The sequence below is a fragment of the Neolamprologus brichardi genome, chromosome 14 (assembly GCF_056152115.1).
Source record: "Neolamprologus brichardi isolate AB-2024 chromosome 14, ASM5615211v1, whole genome shotgun sequence".
Taxonomy (NCBI): Eukaryota; Metazoa; Chordata; class Actinopteri; order Cichliformes; family Cichlidae; genus Neolamprologus; species Neolamprologus brichardi.
The window spans coordinates 7,432,193-7,439,558 of record NC_142117.1 but is presented as its reverse complement, the minus strand read 5'-3'; the positions used below and the strand labels follow the sequence as shown (position 1 = coordinate 7,439,558).

At 40.3% G+C, this 7,366-nt stretch overlaps 1 pseudogene; it reads left to right on the top strand.

The window, feature by feature from the left end:
• The first annotated feature begins 345 nt into the window (after positions 1-345).
• Positions 346-2,368, top strand: LOC148098786 (uncharacterized; annotated as a pseudogene).
• The last annotated feature ends 4,998 nt before the right edge of the window (positions 2,369-7,366 follow it).

Sequence of the window (7,366 nt, the reverse complement as noted above, 5' to 3'; positions counted from 1 at the left end):
ACTTACCATAAGAGTCAAGACAAACAGCATTAATGTGACATCAATGTGACATCACAGAATTGCCTTTGAAGATAGCTGTAGGGGGCGGAGCCAGGTTTCAAGAAAACCCACAAATGCACCCCATGTAGACAGAAACTGTAAGCACTACACTAGCTTTTTAGTTTGAGTTTCCATTTGGAACCCACATTACCTAGTTGAGTAGATAACTAGTTGCACTTGATAACTTTGCGCAAACAATATAAATACAAATTAAATACATTCATTTAAAAAAGGCTGCCACACTAGAATTACAGCATAAACAACTTGAAAAATTAAGAAAAAAAGAAAAACGCCTCATCGCTGAGAACAAGGAACAGCAGAAGACAATATCAGTTAAGGTGTGTAAACAACAAATGGATGATATTTCGAGGCTTAAACAGGAAGCCCGCGCCCATCTCTCAGAAATAGACCAACTAAGAAAACGTATGGCTCAATGTGAGATGAAGGCCGCAGGATCAGAGAAATATGAGAAAAAAATCCTGGACCTTCAAAAGAGATGCAAAGACCTGGAAAGGAAACATGCCACTGAAAAAAAGAGACGGGAGCAGAAAGAAAAAGATGTGGAATTTCTGTCTCGTCTTCAAGGAAAAGTCAAAAGACTGAGCAAAGAAAATGAGGCCCTGAAGCAAGAATTAAAGCAGGTGACCACTGAAAAAAAACTAAAAGTAAAAGAACTGAAGGAAAAAGAAGAACGGATAAAAAATGAGCTTAGAGTCCAGGACCAGCTCAAAGAAGAGAGGGCCAACTTTGAAAAAACGACATCAGAATATCTTGTAGAGGCTAGCACGCTGTTTCAATGTAGAGACAGACTTAAAACAGTGGAGGCACAAGAAGAGAAATTAAAAGCTGAAATTAAAACATGGCAAAAAAAGCAGAGGATTTTGAAGAGCAAAAGGACAGGGTCATTATGGAGAAAAACGCATTGATAATGAAAAATAATGAACTTTCATATTTGCTTTTGGGAAAGAACTTGGACAATAAAAAACTAGTAAAAGAGTTAAAAGAAAAACGAAAGGAAAAAGAAAGTCAGACAAAGGAAGCCTCAAAGCAGCTTTCTAACATGCAACACCTGGAGAAAGTCCTGCAGATGAAAAATGAAGAAATAGCCAAACTTGAAAGTGAGAGGCGGGAATTCTTCAAGAAAATGACATCCCAAGATCATGAGATTGTCAGTCTGAGAAATGCTCTGAAAGAAACAGAACACAGACTAAAAATACAGATGACGCACGATGAGTTTTGGCCTCAGCATGAAAAACTTAATAAGGAGTTATCTGAGGCTAAGACCGTGATCAGTCAATTTAAGGACACCATAGAGTCACTGACAAAAGACGCAGAACAAAAGGATAGTGAACGAGAAATGATTCAAGCAGACCTATCCAAGTATCAGACCAGGTATTTTGCTGTGAAAAATAAACTGGAGCTCAACAAACAAAAGCAGGCAGAAGCGCAGACGGCACAGGCTAAACAACTTGCCTGTGTTGACAAGGAGCGCAACGTAGTTAAGAAAAGGCTGGTCCAGATTTTGGCAGACAAAGAAAAGTTGGACAAAGAGCTCACACACTACAAAGAAATTGTGTTTCAGCAGCAACAAAACATAAACGAGCTGGAAACTGAAATTCAAATGAGTTCAATTCAAAGACAAACGATTGAAGGACAAAAACAGGAAATTGACCGTCTGACGGAGCAGATAAAGGACCTGCGTGAGGAGAATTCCTTAAAGGTTGCCATTGAGCTGGACAAATACGCTGCAAAAACGCAGGAAAAAATCTTCTCGCAGTGGCAAACAAACAGACTTAACGCTAAAAGAGAAATACACATGTCCAGTCACACATTAGTATTTGAACAGCACCGCCGGGACCGCCTGTTATGCAAATATAAACAGCTGGTCACAGAAAAGGACAAAGAAATTAAAGAACTACGGTCAACGCTGAATCAGGAGGCTGCACTTCAAAACAAAGATGCCATACAGAAACTCCACAGATGTGAGTGGGAAAATCGCGACCTCAAAAAGCAGTTAGTAACAACACAGCGAATCCTTTCTGTATATGAGGATAAGAACAGCAGCCTTGTAGAAGAAAATAAACAACTGACACTTGAGGTGAGCGCAAAGCACACCCCGCTACCTCAGATTTCCACCAAGGCCAAGTCAAACTCTATGGCGAAATCATATGAGCAGTCTGAGGTTGGGCGCTCAACCAGATTCATCTCCAGCATTCCTCAAAAGACAGAAAAAAAGGTTTATTTCCTCCCTCCTCTCGTGGGCAAAACATCGGCATTGCAGAATGTAAGCAGTAGACTCTCCAGATTAACCAACACACCACATAATTAAGTAACAGACCCCATCAGCCAGGTCATCATGTGACAGGTTGAAGGACTACTGCATATAAAACTGTTCAGTTAATACTAATTCATATCAGTTGATATAGGGACAAAATAAGGTAAATATGGTAAGAAAATGGTTAAGAGTTTATTATTTTTCACGTTATATTAATGGCTTTCATGTTATTTAAGAGAACTGCAATCTATACATCTCTGATCAGCTAGTAAGCCTTTTCTGGGATCGATTAGTAGTGTCTCTATTCTCCACTAGGGGGCTTTCGCGCGTTCTCCTCACTGCAATAAACAACTGCGTGAGAGACGCAAGTTATAATCACTCTCGTGATTCTTTTCCCCCTGTTTTCAGGGGTGTAACATTCACACCAGTAAGAAACCTGCTGCCCTGTTCCCACACCAGAAATAACAATTTTAAACTATAATTAAAACTCAATCACTAAGGGATATGGTTAAAAACAATACTAAAAATACACTGAGGCAATTACATCTCTAACCCAGGAGGGCCTGTATTTCCCTTAACACCAAAAATAGTAGACAACAATAAATAATAACATCTGTTTGCTGTGAGGAAGTGACATGAACACATTCCATCTGTGTCACTACCTCACCCCCAACCAGTCGCGGCAGATGACTGCCCCTTTCTGAGCCTGGTTCTGCCGGAGGTCTCTGCCTGTTAACAGGCAGTTTTTCCTCCCCACTGTCGCCAAGTGCTTGCTCATAGGGGGTCCTCGGATTGTTGGGGTTTCTGTAATATTGTAGGGTCTTTACCTTACAATATAAAGTGCCTTGAAGCAGCTTCTTGTGAACTGGCACTATGCAAATAAAAAATTATTGGACTGAACTGATTTTCCTTTTGTTTATTAAGTCTGAGTGGTTGTATTTTAGCACTTTTGATCTACTTCTATACATTGTATTCATTCCTTGAAACGAAGTAATAATTCGAAACTTTCCACTGTGATTCTAAAACCTTAGCAGAGAGCAGAGGCAGGAAGTACCAAAGTAAAAATACTTAGTTGCTGTATTTAAGTTTATTTTCAGGTATCTGTATTTTCAGAATCAGAATACTTTACTCAGAGTAAAGTAAAGTAAAGTATAAAATATTCTTGTGTCCGAAGCTGGCGGTGGGGGGTAATCTAACGATCCTGATGTAAAAAATATAGTGAGTAGAAAGTACAGGCACTCAGAAGTAAAAGTAAAAAGTGGGCACAAGATAGTAGTGAAGTAAAGTACAGATAACTGTAAATTCTACTTCAGTTACAAAATATTTCTACTTTGTTACTTTCCATCTCTGATACCAACAATAAATCATATTTCAATGCAAAATGTGGTTTAGAGACTATTTTTTGTCATGTCACCCACAGAAGCCCTTAATCCAGGAGTACACACGCTAAGGAGATCAATAAGGTAGCTTGGTGCGATGTTATTTATGATTTTATAAGTAAGCATTAGGATTTTGAAATCAATGCGGAACTTAACAATGTCTTCTTTATCCATCCATCTTGAAGGCACTGGGATGTTTTGTTCTCTTAGCAGTGCGTTTGATTTGCCATTTCTCACAGAACACATCATGCAGCAGATTACCAACATTTTTGTCCTTAAAGTGAGCTACAGCCCAGGTTGGATTTCATCTATCTGTGTACACAGAAACAGGGCTGGACTGGGAAAAAATAGTCCTGGCATTTCTGGGCACCCCACTATAATCAGTCAAAACAGGGCTTCAAAATCTTCAAATCATGCCAAACACACACACCATCCTCCCCTGTGATGCTAGTTTGTTGGCTTTGAAAAGGTCCTTAAAGTAAGTTATTCCACTTCTGTGTCACTCCAAACCGCACCATACTGGACAGAAAGTTTAGACACAAAAGGGCTGAGAGGGGAGAAGTAACAGAGATTAAAGTATTTCCTAAACAGGACCCATATTTTCAGTGAGTGTTTCACTACAGGGATGGATATGAGTTGAATAAAGAGAATGAAAGTAGAGAGCAAAGTGCAGCGGGTAAAGACATACTATTGTTGCTATATAGTTCGATAGTCACCGAGTCAGGACAGCCACTCCGAGTGTGGTAGAAACAGAACACTGGACATCTTATGTTAGCAGCGCAATAACAAAAGTGAGATTCACTTTATCCCACCATGATTCAAAAAGTTCAACACCTAATTCACGCTCCCAGGCGGTTCTGATTTTGCCTAATGAGTCAGATTTGGTCAACATATATTAGATAGAGGTGATTTTTGATTAACTCTAAGAACCAGAAGGTCAACCCATGGTGGGTCAGCAGGGAGAATTGGGAAATTTGGAAACAGTGATGAGATGCAGTGTCTAATTTGAGAGAGAGCAAAGTGAGAAGGTAGTAGGTTAAATTTTGAGGGTAGCTTTAATAGGCTAAGAAGGCCATCATCTTTGTAAAGGGCTCTCCTGGGTTTTTTTTTTTATGCCTCTTTAATGCCAAATTAAATAGGCAGCATTGATGGTGGCGGGGGGGAAATAGATGATTTCTTAACAACAATAGATAAGAGAGGCGGGTAAAAAATATGGAGAAATTGATTGAATTTCAAGTTTACACCAAATTAAGTTAGGTGAATTTAGCGAGTAAGCCAATTTAAAACTCAGTGTTGCAGCCAGGGCCAGGACAAGAGTGGTCTCTTCTTTAATTTCTTTGTCCTTTTCTGTGGTCCCGGCGGCGCTGTTCAAATACCGTTGCATAACTGGACATGTGCATTTTTCTTTTAGGATCAAGTCTGTTTGTTTGCCACTGCGAGAAGATTTTTTTCCTGCGTTTGTGCAGCTCAACCTTTAAGGAACTCTCCTCACGCAGGTCCTTTACCTGCTCCGTCAGACGGTCAATTTCCTGTTCCTAGTTTTGTTGGCATTTCAGAAAAGAAGTCACCCTTCAGTTAAAACGTGTGTGTGTGTGTGTGTGTGTGTGTGTGAGAGAGAGAGAGAGAGAGAGAAATTGACTATGTGCACGTTAGCATATGCTACTTCCGGTGCGGAAACTCCTGTGGGGAGCTTTGTTTCCGGTGTCCTATTCGAGCCCTGTTTACGGTCCAAAACAAGTTAAGCAAATAAATAAATAAAGCGGCGATTTACATTTCTATAGATGTCTCGGGCATTTACCCAATATATCTGTAAATGATGTTCATCGACTTGTCGATATTTTTCCCCCACGCCTCAGGGGAAAAGAGAAAATGGATTCAAATGTTATATTTCTCAGCTGTCCCTCGTTTATTGCGGGTGTTATGTTCTAAAAATAACCAGTGATAGGTGAAATCAAGTAGCCAATTTTATTTTTTGACGGTGCAAAACGTTTCGTGTACGTCGTGGACATACAGCACTGCACTTCAGAGTCACACTGCTAGCGATAGATGCAGCGATTCTGTACTGTACAGGAGAGACGGAGGAGATCGTCTGCAGCGATCAGGACGCAGGACGTAAAAAAGCATGCAAACTTGCACTAAAAAATCTGCGAAACAGCGAGGTGAAAGGTGAACCGCGTTATAGCGAGGGACCGCTGTAATTTTGAAGGTAAGTCACAACATACCCTTCGTAAATACTAATGTATAGAAACCGTTACCAGCAATCATTAATTTTTTGTGTGGCTTTTTTTCACGGTTTGTTAACATGCTGTGTAGGTGTGTACTTGACTAGCTGATATCGACATAACGGGGAAAACATCTGGTTTGACTATTGTTCACCTGTAGTTTGAATGCTGAACATTTGCCTGTTTAAATCATAAGACCAGTCACTATACAGAGATGTGCTTCTGAATGTGGACGATGTGTCTTCTGCTGCAGTGATGCAGTTCTGCTTGTGTTTAGTGATGTAAACAACTGATCGATCTAAACTCTTTAAATGTCAAAATTGATCATTAGATTTTTATGACACAACAGTGGTGAGTGTTCCCACCTTCTCCTCTTTGTAACTTAACGCGATCGTTCCGTTTTCGAGTTTTGGACATCAATTTTGGAGTATATCTTCGCAGTAGCGATTGACCGCAAAGTAAAGCTACCGGAAATGTACAACCCCACATCCGGTCTCAAACCAGGAAGTTAGCATTTTCTCGTGCACAGGGTCAATTGACAGAAGTAAAAGAAGTAAAAGTGAGAGAGATGCACAGTTGTTTTTTTTTCCTCCCGTCAGCTGGACTGGATTACTTCATAGTGGTTGCCAAACAGCAAAATGGTGCATTACCGCCACCAACTGGAATGGAGTGTGGACAGAGATCCTCCCAAACAATTTAGTCTGTCTTAAAAACCAAAATATGGTCTGATAATTTTCCATGTTACTTCTCCACACAGTCCTCATTTATAAATTCAAATACAAAGTCAAACATTAAGGCTAACGGCTGGATTTTCTCAAATGCGTGTAGCTAGCTAGCCGAACAGTGAACAGCTGCTTCCTGCTAAAGAGACAGACAGTGAAAGTGGAAAGTATATCTTCCTAAATGTGTTCTCTTTAACTGATTTTTAGTTTTAGTGTTCTTATTTTCCTCTGCGTTATCTTATGTCACTAGTTAGCAAACACAAACTAACCACACAGTCCCCATTTATAAAGTCCATTACAAACGCAAACATTGCGGCTATCGGCTGGATTTTCCCATTTGAGTCTAGCTAGCAGTGTTGCCAACTTAGCGGCTTTGTCGCCATATTTAGCAAGTTTCCAGACACCCTTAGTGACTTTTTCTGGTGTTATTGGAGACGTATAAGTTTTTGATGTGAAAGCACGTATCGCTTTTACTCTCAACAAGCAGCCGGTGCTGCCGTGCCGTGGGCACCTCGCTCACGGGCGATGCAGTAGTCGCTTCCAGCTGCTGTCAGAGCGAGATGTTCACTGCAAATGAATTGCGCATGCGCAAAGCCGCTGCTCCCACGCAGTGATCCTCTGATTTTTAGTTTTAGTGTTCTTATTTTCCTCTGAGTTATTGATTGTGTCAATAGTTATCAAACATAAACTAATGTACGTCTAATAGCCAACCAACCACATGACTTCATG